We start from the raw sequence: 20,371 nt of genomic DNA, 5'->3' as shown, positions 1-20,371 counted from the left end.
GTTTGTGAAGGAATTAGGTTATGGATCAATCTATGGATCACATGGGTTTGCAGGGGCTTTGGAGAATTTTTTCATCCTTTCTCAGTTATTTCAACGAAGGCATGGTTCCTTAACTTATATATGGTCCTGGGCAACAAACAGACAAAAATCCAGAACAGGTTTGGATACTAATATAATTTTTTTTTATTTGTAGTTAGAATTTGGTTTACCACTAGTCTACGAGCTCATGTCGACATGCTCTATGCAATGGTATACCGATTAAACCAAAACACTGTGATACGAGCCTAGGTCAACTCGCTCTCAAACCCATATTAAATTAGCCCGAATCGAAATTAAGTTCAGATTCTAATGGTCACCTTGATCCCTAATCAACTTGTGATTAGAACCTTCGTATATGATGAAGATGGAACAATAGGTGATGGATGTCTTATTGATAAGTCAAACTAAAATACTCAATTTCTATTCGATGTTTTAGATGTTCAAAGAGAACAAAGAGAATTCTTCTCACAAATAATTTTCTTTGTGAATGATGTACCATATATTATTGAGAAAATAAGCCTTTAAATAGGCTAAAGTCATAAAATAAATCCCTAAATAATTAGGTTAAAACCGGCCAATGTTGAGGAAACATAATATGTGGTCGAATTTGACTAACTTTTATAATCTTATTTGTATTAATTAATTCCTTAATTTTGAAATAGGAATTAATTAATCTACAATCAAAATAATAAAGTACCTACCTTCCTAAATTAATTTATCTAGCAAATAATCAAATAAAAATAAAAATAAAAGACTATTTCCTAAAACAAAAAGTCAAGGTTCAAATTACGAAACTAGTTGACTAGTTTTCCAACTAAGCTGTCTTAGTCCAATAACCAGCTAGTTTAGGCTCCAAATTATCTCCAATATGCCATGTAGGATGACAAATAGGATTATAATGGGTTCTCATACATTTTCCATAATTAGAATGATCAAAGCTTGCTTGAACAACAAGAAAGGCCCTTTTGAGTGCCAAAATGGTGAATTTCGGCCAACACGAAGACTTATGTGCGGATATGGTAATCGAACAGCTTTGCTTCTGCCTTGACATGATTCCATGATCTCTTGTTGAGCTTAATCATGTTCACAAGTTAACAAACTAGTCCCTTGCTGCTTGGAGTCCAAGGATGCACCAAAATAGCTTCCCGAGTCCATTTCTGCCTTCAAAACTTGGATGCAGAATACAGGCTTTGAAAAGGTCTATCCACTTAAGGCATAAGCTTTAACTTTCGTTGTTCCAGAACCTCTCCTTTCTTAAGTACAACCACACCCAACCTTCGAGTTAAAAAACAACCTTCATTAGGTCTTGGTTAGCAAGCTTGGCATATTGCTTGGTCCTCCTCTCATCGTTTGCTTTTGTCTTCTCATGAATCTGCTTAACAAAATCAGCTTTTTATTTTCATCTAAATTAGCACATTCACTTGATGGCAAAAGTGTTAAATCTAATGGAGTTAAAGATTAAAACCATAAACAATTTTAAATGGAGAATACTTAGTAGCTGAATGCATGGATCTATTATAAATAAGCTCCACATGCGGCCAACATTCCTCTCAAGTTCCGAAATTTCTACTAATTAATGCTCTCAACAATGCTGATAAAGTTCTATTTACTACTTCAGTTTGTCCATCAGTTTGTGCATGATAAGTAGTTAAAAATAAAAGCTTAATTCCTAACTTAGCCCACAAAATTTTCCAAAAATAACTCAAGAACTTAGCATCTCTGTCCAAAATAATAGTTCTAAGCATACCATGAAGCCTCACCATTTCTTTAAAGAACAAATTAGCTATTTTAGATGCATTATCAATTTTATTACATGCAATAAAGTGTGCCATCTTAAAAAATCTATCAACAATTACAAAAACATAACCTTTTCCAGTCCTAGACCTTGGCAAACCAAGTACAAAATCCATAGACAAATCAACCCATGGATGTGCTGGAATCAGCAATGACATGTAAAGTCCATACGGTTTCAATTTTGACTTTGATTTTCGGCATTTTAGACACCTTTCACATATCCTCTCCACATCTCTCTTCATAATCAGCGAATAAAAATGTTCTTACAATATGGATAGAGTTTTACAACTCCGAACTGTCCCATTAAGCCCCCACCACGACCTTCCCTAACAAGTAACTTTCTAATACTACAATTGGGTATACAAAGTTAACTTTCCCGAAACAAATACCCCTTAAAGATATAAAATTTCTTTCCATGTTGAACACAATTTTTAAATATTTCACCAAAGTCACTATCATGCTTATAAAGTTCTCGTAATTGTTCAAAGCCAAGCAATCTAGCATCTAAGGTTGAAAATAAAACATACCTTTGGGATAAAACATTGGTAACCACATTTTCCTTACCTTCCTTGTAGCGGATGACATAACGAAAAGGCTTAATGAATTCAATCCATCTTCCATGTCTTCAGTTGAGCTTCCCTTGGCCTTTGATGTGCTTCAATGATTCATGATCCTTGTAGGTCAAAAACTCCTTTAGCATTAAGTAATGTTGGCATGTCTCCAAAGCTTCTACCAAAGCATATATCTCTTTGTCATATGTTTGATAGTTTAATGCCGCTCCATTCAACTTCTTACTAAAAAAGGCTATAGGTCTTTCTTCTTGCATTAATAGAGCCCCAATACCTACTCCTAAAGCATCACATTCAATTTCAAAAGTTTTAGAAAAATTAGGAAAAACCAATAACGGAGCATTAGTTAATTTTTCTTTCAATAAATTAAAAGACTTCTTTTGTGCTTCTCCTCATTGAAATCCACCATTCTTTTTGATAATTTCGGTTAAAGGTGCTGCAATGGTGCTAAAATCCTTGATAAATCTTCGGTAGAAATTAGCCAAATCATGAAAACTCCTTAACTGGGTAATTGATGTAGTTTTTGGCCACTCTTATATACCTTTAACCTTTGATTGGTCAACTTTAATTCCTACAGCACTTATAACAAATCCTAGAAAAACAAGCTCATCTTGGCAAAAGTCACACATTTTAATGTTAGCAAACAATCTTTCCTTCCTAAGTACTCCTAAAATTAACCTAAGATGTCCTACATGATCATCTAAATTTATGCTATGTACAAGAATATCATCAAAGTAAATGATGATACCTGCACAACCGACTACCCGCTGGGGTGTTGACCCGATACGGATGAAGATTAGATCGATTAATAAGGCCCAAGCTAAGAGATTTAAGGACAACCTGGCTGCTTGTATACACTAATTAACTAGTTCTCAAAAGGGCTTGTCCATACCCGAAGATACAAGACCTATGTTTTTCTTTGTATCATACTATCTAGTATTGTCATTGTACTGTATAAAGTTTACTGTGGGCCTTTTTGGGGATAGAGGGACTTGAACCCTCACGATTTCTAAAGTCGACAGATTTTCCTCTTACTATAAATTTCATAAGCACCCAAGTGGTGGAAGATGTTATGGACCCTGGTAGCTGTTTTTGTGCAAATATGGACTCTGGGCAGCAAGAAATGGTTCCACCACTTCATGGATTCAATGGATAACATTAAGAGGTCATGGAATCAAGCCAAAGTAGCCTCAAAGGCAAACAAAAAGGGGTTGTGTGTACAAGGGAGAAAGATGGCTGGTTTTGCCATATTGCTTACTAGCTTTATTGTATTTTCCTAAGCTGAAATTTTCTCTTTGATCCAAGCAAGGGCAATGTGTGGGACTCCATGATAATCCTATTTGGCATCCTAAAAAGCATATGAAAGCTAATTTGGAGCTTCAATTTGTCAAAGATCGATCAAAGACAGCTTAGTCAAAAAGATAGTATTTTAGTTTCCTAAGTTGATATTGAGTTTTTGTTTTAGGAAATTAATCTTTTATTTGGTTTCTATTTATTTGTTTTCCGGAAAAATCAACTTAGGAAAGTTATTATTTTATTATTTTTATTGTAAATTAATTAATTCCTAATTCAAAATAAAGAAATTAATTGATCAAAATTAGATTAGGAAAGGAGAGAGAAAATTCAGCCACATTAGTAAACAACAAGCATGGCTGGTTTTTGCTTTAATTTTTAGGGTTTATTGCTTTGTGACTTTTACCTATTTAAGGGTTATTTTTCAATGAGAATAGAAGCTTGAATTTTATATAGAAAATTAATTGTGAGATTGAATTTCTCCTTATTCTCTTTGAACATCCAAAACACCATTAGACAGTGAGTGTTTTAGTCTTGACTTATCAATAGGATATCGATCACCTATTATGCTGTCTTCATTATACCAAGGTTTATAATCATAGGTTGGTTAGGGGTTGAGGTCAATCCATTAAAATCTGAACTTAATTGAGATCCAGGCTAATATAATACAAGTTTAGGCGTGCATCGACCCAGGTTCGTATCATTTGGTATCAGAGCCAAGATTTTGTTCAGGTTTGATCTATCTCCTTTGTTTTATTTTGTTTTGTGTTAATATGCAATTTTAGTATTAGTTTAAGTTTGCTCCTATCATCACACATGTTCTGCATATTAAAAAAAAAAAAAAATTATTCCTAGTCAAATTAGGTTTCCTTGTTTTACCGTATTTTTGTTTCCTAGTTTGTTGGTTGTTTTTCATCATTGTTCTTGTTAATTTGGTTTATTATTATTTTTTTGTTGTTTTTTTGATCTTAAATATTTGCATTCATATATTCAAAAAAGAAAAAAAAAAAGAAAAAGAAGTGTGTTTGCGGCAACATATGTAGATTTACAAAAAGTTGCAAATTTGTATTTTGTTGTTGGAGGTCACAGGTTTGGTGGATATTTGGTGTGGAATTGCTACTTTTTGTGTTGATCTTTGCTACTAGATTTTTGATCTTTGCTACTAGATTTTTTTTACATTCTGTGAGTAAAAAAAGAAGAAGAAAAGTCGAATAAAAAAAAAATTGGTTTGTTGAATATGGTGTTTGCTGGATATTCCTTTAAACTACTGAATTGTTGACTATTTATTCAATATTTGGAGTTGCTGGAGATTTATTTTTGCTGCTGGATGTTTGAATTTTGGGTGCTAAAAATATTGGATTAAAATTAGCTAAAGGATTTGATGCAAAAACTTGAATTACAAAGGACAATAACCAACAACTATTCCTTATTTTTGTCAATTGATTCTTGTTCGTGTTTGAATTTCCTTTTTTCTAAATTTTTATTCTTGGATTCTTAATCTCTTACTGGTCCAGTTCTTATTTGTTCCAAAATTTTCTTTGCTAAATTGCCTTATTTTTGTTTAGAAAAGCCGAGAATTAGGTGTTGAAAAATTCACTCAGTATTGTTTGCTTTTTGTTACTATTTTATTGATAAGTTTAATTAAAACATACTTGTGATCTAATTGCTGTTTTGTGAGTGTTTTAATTATAACTTTGAGTTAATTCTTTGAGCGGAAAAAAGCAAGAGTGTGTAAGCTTAAAAAGAGGGTAAAAGCCGAAACTAGTGTGCAAACACGAGCATCAAGTCCTTAATTGAGTGAAACACGTAAAGGAGTGAATTTGGTGAGGTCCTATTTTATTTTTGTGATATTCATACTAGCATGGTAGATTCAAAGGTGAGAAGAGCAGATCCACCTTTGAGAATTAATGAAGAGGAGATCGTAGGATTTAAAGGCGATTCCCAAGCTATAGGGAATGGTGAGTAAACGGATATGAGGGCTGTCTTGGAGCAACTACAGGGGATGAATACTCAATTTGACCATATGAATCAAAGGATGGATAGATTAGAAACATCTCAAGGAATGCCCAATACAAGATTTGATGCTCATGGAGACCGAGGTCCAGGTAGAGGAGGCCAAGGGCGACCTAGAGAGGAATTTTGGGAAGGTAACTTTGAAGATGACTTTGAGGAGGAGTTTCATGAAAGTTTGCACTCCAAGGAAGGCAAAATTGTGGGAGACCAGCAAGTAATGAAGATGACGATCTTGGGAATATCAAGGTAAACATACCAAATGATACGAACCTAGGAGGACCTGCTCCTAAACTCGTATTATATTAGCCCGGATCTTTAATTAAGTTCAAGTTCTAATGGAATGGACCTCAACCCCTAACCAACCTGTGGTTAGAAACCTTGGTATAATGTAGACGCCACAATAGGGGATGGAAACCTATTGATAAGTCAAGCTAAAACAACCAATTCTCTAATGGTGTTTTAGGTGTTCTCAAAGAACAAAGAGATAATTAATCTCATAAGTATTTTCTCAATCAAATCAAAGTTGTATTATTATTGAAAAATAAGCCTTTCAATAGGCTTTTGAAAGAAACAAAATAAACCCTAAAAACCCTAGGAAAAACCGGCCACACAATGAAGAAGTCTACCTTGGCCGAAACTTTCCTTTTCCTAAACTAATTTGGATTAATTAATTCCTTTATTTTGAATTAGGAATTAATTAATTTACAATGAAAATAATAAAATAATAACTTTCATAAACTTATTTGTCCAGAAAATAAATAAATAAAAACTAAAAAATAATGGTAGTTTCCTAAAACAAAAAGTAGAATAAAATTAGGAAACTATAATACTAGCTTTTTGACTAAATTGACTTTGACCAATCTTTGACCAAATTGAGCTCCAAATCAGCTTCAATATGCTTTGTAGGATGCCAATTAAGCTTATTGTGAAGTTCCTCACGTTGCCATTGCTTGGAAGTATGAGAAAAGGCTAATACAGTAAAATACAGTAAAGCCAGCAAGGAATACAGCAAATCCGGCCTTTCCTTCTCCTTGTGCGCAAACCACCTTGTTGGTCGGCTTTGAAGCTGCTTTGGCTGGTTTCTATGACTCATCCTCCATATGAATTGAACCCATAAGGATGGGGTTCCAATTCATACAACCCGGCCTCCTTATTATCACCAAAAACGTCACCCAACCCTGTTTTGGCTTCTATTGCTTGTATGAGTAAAACAGGCCTTGGTTCTTTAGATGTGGCCAACCCCTCTTGACTATGACTTATTCCTTGTATGAAGACAGCAAGATTGTCCTTGAACTTCTTGGCTTGGGCCCTAGTGATCGGTCCCACCTTCATTTGTATTGGGTCAGCACCCAAGTGGGTTGTCGGTCGAACAGTCTCGGGTGGATTCGCATCATTCTCCTCCTCTTGAAATGGATTAGTCCTCAAATCGAAGTCATCACCTGCAGCAAAAGGAGATAAATCAGCAACATTAAAGGTGGCACTAACACTATACTCACCCGGTAGATCAAGTTTGTAGGCATTGTCGTTTATCCTCTCCAAAACTTGAAAAGGTCCATCACCCCTCGGCATGAGTTTTGATTTCCTTTGTTCGGGGAATCTTTCTTTCCTTAAATGCAGCCACACCCAATCTCCAGGTTCAAACACCATTGATTTTCGGCCTTGATTAGCCACCCTTGCATATTGCTCGGTCCTCCTCTCAATGTTTGCTCGGGTCTTCTCATGAATCTGCTTTACAAAATCAGCTTTTTGTTTTCCATCTAGATTAGCACGCTCACTTAAAGGCAAAGGTGTTAAATCTAATGGAGTCAAAGGATTAAAACCATAAACAATTTCAAATGGAGTAAATTTAGTTGCTGAATGTAAAGACCTATTATATGCAAATTCAACATGTGGCAAACATTCTTCCCAAGTCCTTAAATTTCTACTAATTAATGCTCTCAACAATGCAGACAATGTTCTATTTACTACTTCGGTTTGTCCATCAGTTTGTGGATGACAAGTAGTTGAAAATAAAAGCTTAGTACCTAATTTAGCCCACAATGTTTTCCAAAAATAGCTTAAGAACTTAGCATCCCTATCCGACACAATAGTTCTTGGCATTCCATGCAATCTCACAATTTCCTTGAAAAATAAGTTAGCAATATTGGATGCATCATCAGTTTTGTTACATGCAATAAAATGTGCCATCTTAGAAAACCTATCTACTACAACAAATATTGAATCCTTACCTGTCCTTGACCTAGGCAACCCAAGAATAAAATCCATAGACAAATCTACCCAAGGATAGGTAGGAATCGGCAAAGGCTTATACAATCCATGCGGTTTCAATGTTGATTTTGTTTTTCGGCACTTCAAACATCTTTCACAAATTCTCTCAACATCTCTCCTCATGTTAGGCCAATAACAATGTTCTTGCAGCAAGGATAAAGTTTTTAAAATACCAAAATGACCCATTAAACCACCCCCATGACTTTCCCGAACCAATAATTCCCTAATACTACAATTAGGCACACAAAGTTTATTTTCCTTAAATAAATATCCCTCAAATATGTAAAATTTATTAAATCCATGTTTCAAACAGGTTTTAAAAATTTCTCCAAAGTCACTATCATGCTCATAAAGTTCTTTCAATTGTTCAAATCCAAGCAATCTAGCATCTAAGGTAGAAAAGAGCACATACCTTCGGGATAATGCATCGGCAACCACATTTTCCTTACCTTTTTTGTAGCGGATCACATATGGAAATGTTTCAATAAACTCAATCCACTTAGCATGCCTTCGGTTGAGCTTTCCTTGACCCTTGATATGCTTCAAAGACTCATGATCCATATGAATCACAAACTCCTTTGGCATAAGATAATGCTGCCACGTCTCCAAAGCCCTCACCAAAGCATACATCTCCTTGTCATAAGTCGGGTAGTTTAGGGCAGCTCCATTCAATTTTTCACTAAAGTAGGCTATGGGCCTTCCTTCTTGCATTAAAACAGCTCCAATACCTACACCCGAAGCATCACACTCAATTTCAAAAGTCTTAGAAAAATTTGGCAAAACTAACAAAGGTGCATTACACAATTTCTCTTTCAACAAATTAAAAGATTTTTCTTGTACTTCCCCCCATTTGAAACCAACATTCTTCTTGACAACTTCATTCAATGGTGCTGCTATGGTACTAAAATCCTTGACAAATCTTCGGTAAAAGCTTGCCAAGCCATGAAAGCTCCTCACTTGGGTGATAGAAGTAGGAACCGACCACTCTTGAATTGCTTTCACCTTAGCTTGGTCAACTTTGATTCCTGCAGCATTTACTACAAAACCTAGAAACACAAGCTCTTCTTTGCAAAATTCACATTTTTTAATGTTAGCAAATAATCTTTCCTTTCTAAGAACTTGCAAAACTTGCCTAAGTTGATCCACATGGTCATCCAAATTTCGGCTATATATTAGAATGCCATCAAAATAAACAACCACAAATTTACCAATAAATGGACGCATTACATGATTCATAAGCCTCATGAAAGTACTAGGTGCATTGGATAATCCAAAAGGCATAACTAACCATTCATACAGTCCATATTTAGTTTTGAATGCGGTTTTCCATTCATCACCTTCTTTCATCCTAATTTGGTGATAACCACTCCTAAGATCAATTTTTGTAAACATGCAAGCACCATGCAACTCATCAAGCATATCATCTAATCTAGGAATGGGATGTCTATATTTGATGGTAATATTATTTATAGCCCTACAATCAACACACATTCTCCAAGAACCATCCTTTTTAGGTACCAACAAAACAGGAACAGCACATGGACTTAAACTCTCACGAATGTATCCTTTATCAAGCAAATCACGAACCTAGGACGACCTGCTCCTAAACCCGTATTATATTAGCCCGGATCTTTAATTAAGTTCAAGTTCTAATGGAATGGACCTCAACCCCTAACCAACCTGTGGTTAGAAACCTTGGTATAATGTAGACGCCACAATAGGGGATGGAAAACCTATTGATAAGTCAAGCTAAAACAACCAATTCTCTAATGGTGTTTTAGGTGTTCTCAAAGAACAAAGAGATAATTAATCTCATAAGTATTTTCTCAATCAAACCAAAGTTGTATTATTATTGAAAAATAAGCCTTTAAATAGGATTTTGAAAGAAACAAAATAAACCCTAAAAACCCTAGGAAAAACCGGCCACACAATGAAGAAGTCTACCTTGGCCGAAACTTTCCTTTTCCTAAACTAATTTGGATTAATTAATTCCTTTATTTTGAATTAGGAATTAATTAATTTACAATGAAAATAATAAAATGATAACTTTCCTAAACTTATTTGTCCAGAAAATAAATAAATAAAAACTAAAAAATAATGGTAGTTTCCTAAAACAAAAAGTAGAATAAAATTAGGAAACTATAATACTAGCTTTTTGACTAAATTGACTTTGACCAATCTTTGACCAAATTGAGCTCCAAATCAGCTTCAATATGCTTTGTAGGATGCCAATTAAGCTTATTGTGAAGTTCCTCACGTTGCCCTTGCTTGGAAGTATGAGAAAAGGCTAATACAGTAAAATACAGTAAAGCCAGCAAGGAATACAGCAAATTCGGCCTTTCCTTCTCCTTGTGCGCAAACCACCTTGTTGGTCGGCTTTGAAGCTGCTTTGGCCGGTTTCTATGACTCATCCTCCATATGAATTGAACCCATAAGGATGGGGTTCCAATTCATACAACCCGGCCTCCTTATTATCACCAAAAACGTCACCCGACCCTGTTTTGGCTTCTATTGCTTGTATGAGTAAAACAGGCCTTGGTTCTTTAGATGTGGCCAACCCCTCTTGACTATGACTTATTCCTTGTATGAAGACAGCAAGATTGTCCTTGAACTTCTTGGCTTGGGCCCTAGTGATCGATCCCACCTTCATTTGTATTGGGTCAGCACCCTAGCGGGTTGTCGGTCGAGCAGTCTCGGGTGGATTCGCATCACCAAATTTCAGGGGGAAGAGTGATCCGGAGGCTTATTTGGAATGGGAGGAGCGAATGAGGATGATTTTTGGTTGTCACAATTATTTGGAGGCCAAGAAAGTTAAATTGGCAGCAATGGAGTTTGGACATTATGCACTCCAATGGTGGACCGATGAGTAAAATACCCGAAGGAGAATTGGTGATGAATCGATTACTACTTGGTGACAAATGAAATGAGCTATGATGAAGAGATATGTACCATCACACTATCATAGGTTGCTGCATCAAAGAATTCAATCTTTATCTCAAGGAAATAGGTTCACGGAGGATTATTACAAGGAGATGGAGATGCTTATGATGAGGTTAAGCATGAATGAAGATATGGAAGCAACCATGGCAAGGTTTCTTGGTGGATTGAATTGTGAGATAGCTAACCAATTGGAATTGCAACAATATGTGGAATTGGAGGAGATGTTACATGTGGCTATTAAACCTGAGCATGAATTCAAGAGGAGGGGTACAAGCTTAAGGTTTAGAGGGGTTTCAAGTAATGGGTGGAAAAATTCAACTAGTTGGAGAAGCAACCCCACGTTCGAGCCAAGGCTAAAACATGAAGGAAATTGCCATTCGGCCAAGGGAAGACAACCAAGCCTAACTTGTTCAAGCACACAAATCTGAAGGTAAATCTGATCCTAAACCTTTAAGGACTAGAGATATTGTTTGCTTTAAGTGCCAGGGATGAGGACGCATCGCTAGCTAATGCCTGAATAGAAGAATCATGGTGTTAAAGGGTAATGGTGAGCAGAATTGGAAAGTGAGGAAAGTGGAGATGAAGCTGAGCAAGAAGAGGAGGACTTTGAGGATGAAGCCGAGACCAAATTAAATTTGGTTTCCAGGATAGTGCTGGCTGTATACAAGGATGAGGATCAAGTTCAAAGGGAAAACATCTTCCACACCCGATGTAAGATCCAAGATAAGATTTGTAGTATGTAATTGATAGTGGAAGTTGTACAAATATAATTAGTAACATTATGGTTGATAAATTTGGATTAGCAACAATTAAACATCCCAAACCATATAGATTGCAATGGCTTAATGATAGTAGTGAGATGAAATTGGAAAACAAGCCAAGGTAAATATGTGGATGTTGTTTGTGTGATGTTGTACCTATGCATGCCGGACATATTCTATTAGGTAGACCATGACAATTTGATAAAGTTACTATACATTATGGTCGAGAGAATTGTATTGTTTTTAGATTTAAAGATAAAAAGGTTAAAATGGAGCCATTAACACAAAGGAGGTGTATAGAGATCAACTACAAATACAACAAAAGAGGGAGGTTGAAAAGATCAGAGAGAAAACAAGCATGGCACCCACAACTTCATCATCCATCCAAGAAGGTAGGTCTGAACATGCTGTCCAAAGTAAGCATTCTAAAACTCAAATTGAATGAAAAATCATGAGAAAGCCAAAAAAGGAGTGAGGAAAATTGAAAAAGCTGAGAGTGAAGAACAACCTGAAAAAGCCGAAAGTGAGGTAAAGAAAAGGCAACCCGTGAGTGAGAAAGGAAAAGAAAGAAAAGAGAGGAAAAATAAAAAAATTTATCTTAGTTTTGGGGATGTTAAAAAAGCCATCTTGAGTAAGAAACCATTTCTTGTCATGAATTATAAAGACGCTTATTTAAGATGCTTTTGTTGTATAGAATTTTATATGCATTGTTGAGAGCTTTACTTTGTGAAAATTTAAAAATTTAGAAGAGATTATTTGTTAACTTTACAAAGTGTAATTTTTACCATAATGAGCATGTATTTCTAGATTTTTTTGTGATAGTGTTTAACCTAGGGGATTTGGTTTGGTTTCACTTACGAAAGGAGAGGTTTCCAAAACAAAGAAAGTCAAAGCTTATGGTGCATGTGGATGGACCTTTTCAAGTTTTGGAGTAGATTAATGAGAATGCCTACAAACTTGATTTAATAGGTGAGTACAATGTTAGTCACACATTTAATGTTGTTGATTTATCTCCTTTTGTTGTAGGTGATGATCTTGATTTGAGGGCAAATCCTTTTCAAAAGGAGGGGAATGATAAGAATCCGTTCGTACCTGCATAACTAACTACCCGCTAGGGTGCTGACCCGATACGGATGAAGATCGGACTGATCATTAGGGCTCAAGCTAAGATATTTAAGGACAAACTGGCTGCATTTTTATAGGGATTAATTAGTTCTCAAAAGAGCTTGTCCATACCCAAAGATACAAGACCCGTTTTAATCATCCAAGTGATGGAAGATATTATGGACTGGGTAGCTGTTTTCGTGCAAATATGGACTCCAAGCAGCAAGAAATGATTCCAACACTTCATGGATTTAATGGATAACATTACGAGATCATGGAATCAAGCCAAATCCACCTCAAAGGCAAACAAAAAGGGGCTGTACGCACAAGGGAGAAAGATGGCCAGTTTTGCTGTATTGCTTGCTGGCTTTACTGTATTTTTCTGAGCTGACATTTTCTCTTTGATCCAAGCAAGGGCAGCATGTGGGACTCCATGATAATCCTATTTGGCATCCTAAAAAGCACATGGAAGCTGATTTGGAGCTTCAATTGGTCAAAGATCGGTCAAAGATAGCTTAGTCAAAAAGATAGTATTTTAGTTTCCTAATTTGATTTTGAGTTTTTGTTTTAGGAAATTAATCTTTTATTTGGTTTCTATTTATTTTTTTACTAGACAAATCAACTTAGGAAAGTTTTTTTATTATTATTTTCATTGTAAATTAATTAATCTCTAATTCAAAATAAATGAATTAATTAATCAAAATTAGATTAAGAAAGGAGAGAGAAAATTCAGCCACATTAGGAAACAACAAGCATGGCCGGTTTTTGCTTTAATTTTTAGGGTTTATTGCTTTATAACTTTTACCTATTGAAGGGTTATTTTTCAATGAGAATAGAAGCTTGAATGTTATATAGAAAATTAATTGTGAGATTGAATTTCTCTTTGTTCTCTTTGAACACCTAAAACACCATTAGAGAATGAGTGTTTTAGTCTTGACTTATCAATAGGATATCCATCACCTATTTTGGCGTATTCATTATACCAAAGTTTTTAATCACAGATTGGTTACGGGTTGAGGTCAACCAATTAAAATCTGAACTTAATTGAGATCTAGGCTAATATAATACGGGTTTAGGTGCGCATTGTCCTAGGTTCATATCAGAAAACAACCAAAATTTTTTCAATGAATGGTCACATAATATGGTTCATTATTCTCATAAAAGTACTAGGTACATTAGTTAAACCAAAAGACATTACAAACCACTCATACAAACCATACTTATTTTTAAATGTGGTTTTCCATTCATCTCCCTTTTTTAATCTAATTTGATGATACCCACTGCTAAGATCAATTTTAAAAAGCATGTATGCACCATATAATTCTTCAAGCATATCATCTAATCAAGGAATAGGATGCCTATACTTATTGGTTATATTATTTATGGCCTTACTGATACGAACCTAGGTCAACTTACTCCTAAACCTTATTATATTAGCCCGAATTAAGTTCAAGTTCTAACGGTCACCTAACCCCCTAATCAACTTGTGATTAGAAACCTTGGTATATGATGAAGATGCCACAATAGGTGATGGATGTCCTATTGATAAGTTAAACTAAAATACTTGATTTCTATTAGGTGTTTTAGGTATTCAAAAAAATCAAAGAGAATTCTTTCTCACAAATATTTTCTATATGAATAATGTATTGTATATTATTGGGAAATAAAGCCCTTAAATAGGGTTTAAAAAAAAAAAAACCTAAAGGATTAGGTCAAAATCGGCCAAGTATAGACAATCACTAGTGTGGCTGAATTTCAACTTCCTTTCATAATTTAATTTGGATTAATTAATTTCTTTATTTTGAATTAGAAGATAATTAATTTACAATTGAAATAATAAAATATCAAATTTCCTAAGTTAATTTTTCTAGCATATAATTAAATAAGAACCAAAATAAAAGATAGTTTCCTAAAACAAAAAGTCAAACTCAAATTAGGAAACTAGTTGACAACTAAGCTGTCTTTATTAAATCACTAGCTAGTTTAGACTCCAAATCAGCTCCAATATTCCATGTAGGATGCCAAATAGGATTCATATTGATTTCCATATGTTGCCCCTTGATTGGAATAAGTCAAAGTTACTTGATCAACAAAAGAAGTCAAAGCCAGCACTTAAATGAGCATTTTTGGACAAAAAGAAAGTTTATGTGCACAATCTGAATTTGGATGCTTTTGCTTCTGCTATGATTCCCTGGCCTTGGGGTGATATCAATTGATTTCATAAAGTGTTGAATCCATTCCGTGCTGCTTGGGATCCCAAAAATGTACCAAAATAGCTTGTCAGGTCCATTTCTGCCTTTGTAACTTGGATACACAAGATGGGCTTTGAATCTTTTGATAATGTCATGCCTTATTGAGGTTAAATCACTTCTTGGATGAATCTAACCAGATTGTCCTTGAATTTCCTAGCTTGTACCCTAGTGATTGGTCCCGACTTCATTTGTAAGGGATCAACACCCCAGTGAGTGGTTGGTTATACGGGTACGGGCAGATTCTCATCATTCCCCTCCTCTTGAAAATGATTTGCCCTCAAATCGAAGCCATCACCTACAGCAAATGGGGATAAATCAGCAATATTAAAGGTGGCACTTATGTTATACTCACCTAGTAAGTCAAGCTTGTAAGCGTTTTCATTAACCCTCTTCAAAACTTAAAATGATCCATCTCCTCGAAGCATAAGCTTTGACTTTTGTTGTTCCGGAAGACTCTCCTTTCTTAAGTGCAACCAAATCCAATCTTCTGGGTCAAAAACTATTACAACAAATACTAAAAATACAAGCTCATTTCAGCAAAAATTACACTTTTTAATATTAGCAAACAATCTTTCTTTCTTATGTACTGCTAAAACTAGCCTAAGATGTTCTACATGATTATCTAAGTTTCTACTATATACAAGAATATCATCAAAGTAAACAACCACAAACTTTCTAAAGAATGGACACATAACATGGTTCATTAGCCTTATGTAAACCATAATTTGTTTTAAATACAGTTTTCCACTCATCACCATCATTCATTTTAATTTGATCATATCCACTCCTTAGATTAATTTTAGAAAACATGCATGCACCATGCAATTCATCTAGCATATCATCTAATCTAGGAATTGGATGCCTATATTTAATGGTTATATTCTTAATAGCCCTACAATCAACACACATATACCATGAACCATCTTTCTTAGGCACTAATAAAACAGGAACAGCACATGGACTCATGCTGTCACGAATCTAGGACGATCTACGCCTAAACCCGTATTATATTAGTCCGGATCTAATTATGTTCAAGTTCTAATGGTCACCTTGATCCCTAACCAACCGATGATTAGAAACCTTGGTATATAATAAAGACTCCACAATAGGTGATGGAAGGCCTATTGATAAGTCAAACTAAAACACTCATTCACTAATGGTGTTTTAGGTGTTCAAAAGAACAAAGAGAATTCAATCGCACAAATAATTTTCTATATAAAATTCAAACTTGATTTCTCATTGAAAATAAGCGTTTAAATAGGCTTTGAATGAACAAAATAAAACCCTAAAATGATTAGGAAATTTCGGCCAACATAGAATCCAAATAGGAAATTGCCTAATTTCTCACATTTCCTAATCTAATTTGGATTAATTAATTTCCTAATTTTGAATTAGAAATTAATTAATTTACAATGAAAATAATAAAATAATAACTTTCCTAAACTTATTTGTCCAGCAAATAAATAAATAAAAATTGAAGGTAATTTCCTAAAACAAAAAGTAGAAATCAAATTAGGAAACTAAAATACCATATTTTTGACTAAATTGACTTTGACCCATCTTTCACAAATTTGAACTCGAAATCAGCTTCTGTATGCTTTGTAATATGAACCTAGGACGACCTGCTCCTAAACCCATATTATATTAGCCCGGATCCTAATTAAGTTCAAGTTCTAATGGAATTGATCTCAACCCCTAACCAACTTGTGGTTAGAAACCTTGGTATAATGTAGACGCCACAATAGGGGATGGAAAACCTATTGATAAGTCAAGCTAAAACAACCAATTCTCTAATGGTGTTTTAGGTGTTCTCAAAGAACAAAGAGACAATTAATCTCACAAGTATTTTCTCAATCAAATCAAAGTCGTATTCTTATTGAAAAATAATCCTTTAAATAGGCTACAAAGCCATGAAATAAAATCCTAAAAACAAAGGAAGAACCGGCCACACAATGAAGAGTTCTATGATGGCCGAAATTCTCACTCCTTTCCTAATCTAATTTGGATTAATTAATTCCTTTATTTTGAATTAGGAATTAATTAATTTAAAATGAAAATAATAAAATAATCACTTTCCTAAACTTATTGTTCCAGAAAATAAATAAATAAAAACTAAAAAGTAATGGTAATCTCCTAAAACAAAAAGTATAATCAAATTAACAAACTATAATACTAGCTTTTTGACTAAGTTGACATTGACCAATCTTTGACCAAATTGAGCTCCAAATCAGCTTCAATATGCTTTGTAGGATGCCAAATAAGCTGAATATGAAGTCCCACATGCTGCCCATTCTTGGAAGAGGAAGAAAAAGCCAACTCAGAAAAATACAGTAAAGCCATCACAAAATACAGTAAAAAATAGGCAAAATTTGAAGCTGTCCGTACAACCCATTTTTGAATGCCTTTGAAGCTACCTTGACTTGATTCCATATCCTATTATACATATGTATTGAATCCATAAAGAGTTGGAACCATTTCATGCTGCCCGTTGTCCATATTTGCACCAAAACTGCTATTCAGGTCTGTATCGGCTTCCACCACTTGGATGCTTAGAATAGGCTTTGTATCTTCAAGTATGGACAAGATCTATTGAGATTGATTACCCCCTTTATAAATGCTCCCAGGTTGTCCTTAAATCTCTTAATTTGAGCTCTTGTGATTGGCCTAGTCTTCTTCTGTGTCGGGTTAGCGCCCCAGCGGGTTATCAATTGAGCGGGCTCGGGGGGAATCACATCACTTTGTAAGATGCCAAATAAGATTATTATGGATTTCCACACGTTTCCCTTGCTTTGAGGAAAGAGAAAAAGCCAACTCAGGAAAATACAATAAAGCCAGCAAATAATACAGCAAAAACCTTGCCATTTTCTCTCTCATACGCACACCTCTTAAATGACCAGCAAAGATTCAATCTTGACCAGCTTCCATGACTTCTTAGTGATATCAAGTGAATTCAAGAAGATTTGAATCCATTTCCTGCTGCCCGGAATCCATAAATGCCCAAAAATCGCTACCCCAGTTCGTATCTACTTTCACTAATTGTATGCTCAAAACAGGCCTTGTATCTTCAGCTATGGACGAGCCCTATTGAAAATGAATTACCCAGTGGATAAAGGCAGAAATTTTATCCTTAAACTTCTTAGCTTTAGCCCTAGTGATCGGCCCGGTCTTCATCCGTATCGGGTCAGCACCCAGCGGGTTGTTGGTTGTGCGGGCTCGAGTGGATTCGCATCAATATAACTTTTGTTAAGTAGCTCACTTACCTGCCATTATAGCTTCTTTGTCTCCTCAGGATTACTGCTATATGCAAGCCTATTAGGAATTGCAGCTCCCGAAGCAAAATCCATTTGATGTTCAATCCCTCGGATAGGTGGTAAACCATTAGGAATCTCCTCCAGAAAGACATCTTGAAAATCTTGTAAAAAAGAAGAGATAGAACTTGGCAATTCAAGTTCTTTAGGCTTAGCTTGACCATTTAAATAAACATCTCTATAAATCATGACCAGTAGGGGTTTATCACTCAAAAATGCCTTTTTAATTTCCCTAAAATTAAGATAATTTTTTTTTCTCTTTACTTTCTTTTTTTTTCTCACTCACGGACACCCACTCCTTTACCCTCACTTTCAGCTTTTTCATGCTTTTTCTCACTCTCAGGTTTATCATGATGTTTCCACGCAATTTGAATTTTAGAGGACTTACCTTGGATAACAAGTTTAGACCTACCTTCTTGGATGGATGGTGAAACTGTGGGTGCCATGCTTGCTTTCTTCTTGAGTCGTTCGGCCTTCCTCCTTTGTTGCATCTGAAGTTGATCTCTAAATACCTCCTTTGGAGTTAACGGCTCCAGCTTAACCTTTTTCCCCTTAAATTTAGAAATAATGGAATTCTATCTTCCATAGTGTATGGCATCCTTATCAAATTGCCATGGCCTCCCCACTAAAATATGACCACCATGCATGGGAACAACATAACACAATACAATATCCACATATTTATCAATGCTGAATTTTACTTTAGCTTGTTTGTTTACTTTCATCTCACCACTATCATTAAGCCATTGTAATCTATATAGTGCTTGATATTTAATGGTTGCTAATCCTAATTTATTAACTATCAAATTACTAATTACATTAGCACAACTTCCACTATCAACTATCATACTACATATGTCACATTGAATTTCATATCGAGTGTGGAAGATGTTCTCTCTTTGAATTCAATCCTCATCTTTGTACATGGTTAGAACCTTTCTTGCCACCAAATTCAATTCAACCTTTGAAACCTTGAGTGTTTCATATTCCTCATGTTCCTCACCTCCAATTTCTTCAAGATCAAATTTGGTTTTAGCTTCACTTTCTTCACTTTCAGATTCCAAGTCTCCATTACCTTTCAGCACCATGATCCTCCTATTCGAGCATTGACTAGCAATTTGTCCTCATCCCTGGCACTTAAAACATACAATGCCATGAGTTCTAGAAGGTTTAGGATCAGTTTTACCTTCAATCCTAGGTGCTTGGATAGATTCGGCTTTTGCTTCTTTCCTTGGCCGATTGGAATTTTCTTCTCTAAGTTTCGATTGGCTTTGTAACATATGTAAGATTGCTTCTCCAAACACTTGGATTTGTCCTCCTGCTACTTGAAACACCTCCAAACCGTGAGCTTTCACCTATCCTCTTGATTTGGTGCTTTAGCTAAATAGCCACATGCAACATCTCTTCCAATTCCACATATTGTTACAATTCTACTTGATTGGCTATCTCACGGTTCAAACCACCTAGAAACTGTGCCATGGTTGCCTCTCGATCTTTATTCATGCTCAACCTCATCATGAGCATCTCCATCTCTTTAAAATAATCCTCCACGGTCCTACTTCCTTGAGTTAATGATTGGAGTCTTTGATGTAGTAACCTATGATAGTGAGTCGGCATAAATCTTTTACTTATGGCTCCTTTCATTTGCCGCCACGTAGTAATCAATTCATTACCAACTCTCCTTCAGGTACTTTGCTCATTTATCCACCATTGGAGTGCATAATGTCCAAACTCCAAAGCTGCCAATTTAACTTTCTTAGCCTCTGAATAGTTATGACAATAAAAAATCATCTCCATTTACTCCTCCCATTCTAGGTAAGCTTCTAGATCACTCTTTCCCATAAATGGTAGAATGTTGACCTTAATGTTTCCAAAGATCATCATCTTCTTCTCTTCCATGCCTCCTATAGGTTGGCCTTCCTTGGTAAGCAAAAATACCATTGACTCCCTCTTCGAATCATTTCTAAAATTACCCACTTCAAATTCTTCCCTAGGTCGTGCATGACCTCCTTGTCCTTGTCCTTGACCTC

Source organism: Ziziphus jujuba, chromosome 12 (genome assembly GCF_031755915.1).
Source record: "Ziziphus jujuba cultivar Dongzao chromosome 12, ASM3175591v1".
Lineage (NCBI taxonomy): Eukaryota > Viridiplantae > Streptophyta > Magnoliopsida > Rosales > Rhamnaceae > Ziziphus > Ziziphus jujuba.
Note: the sequence above shows the minus strand (reverse complement) of the source record.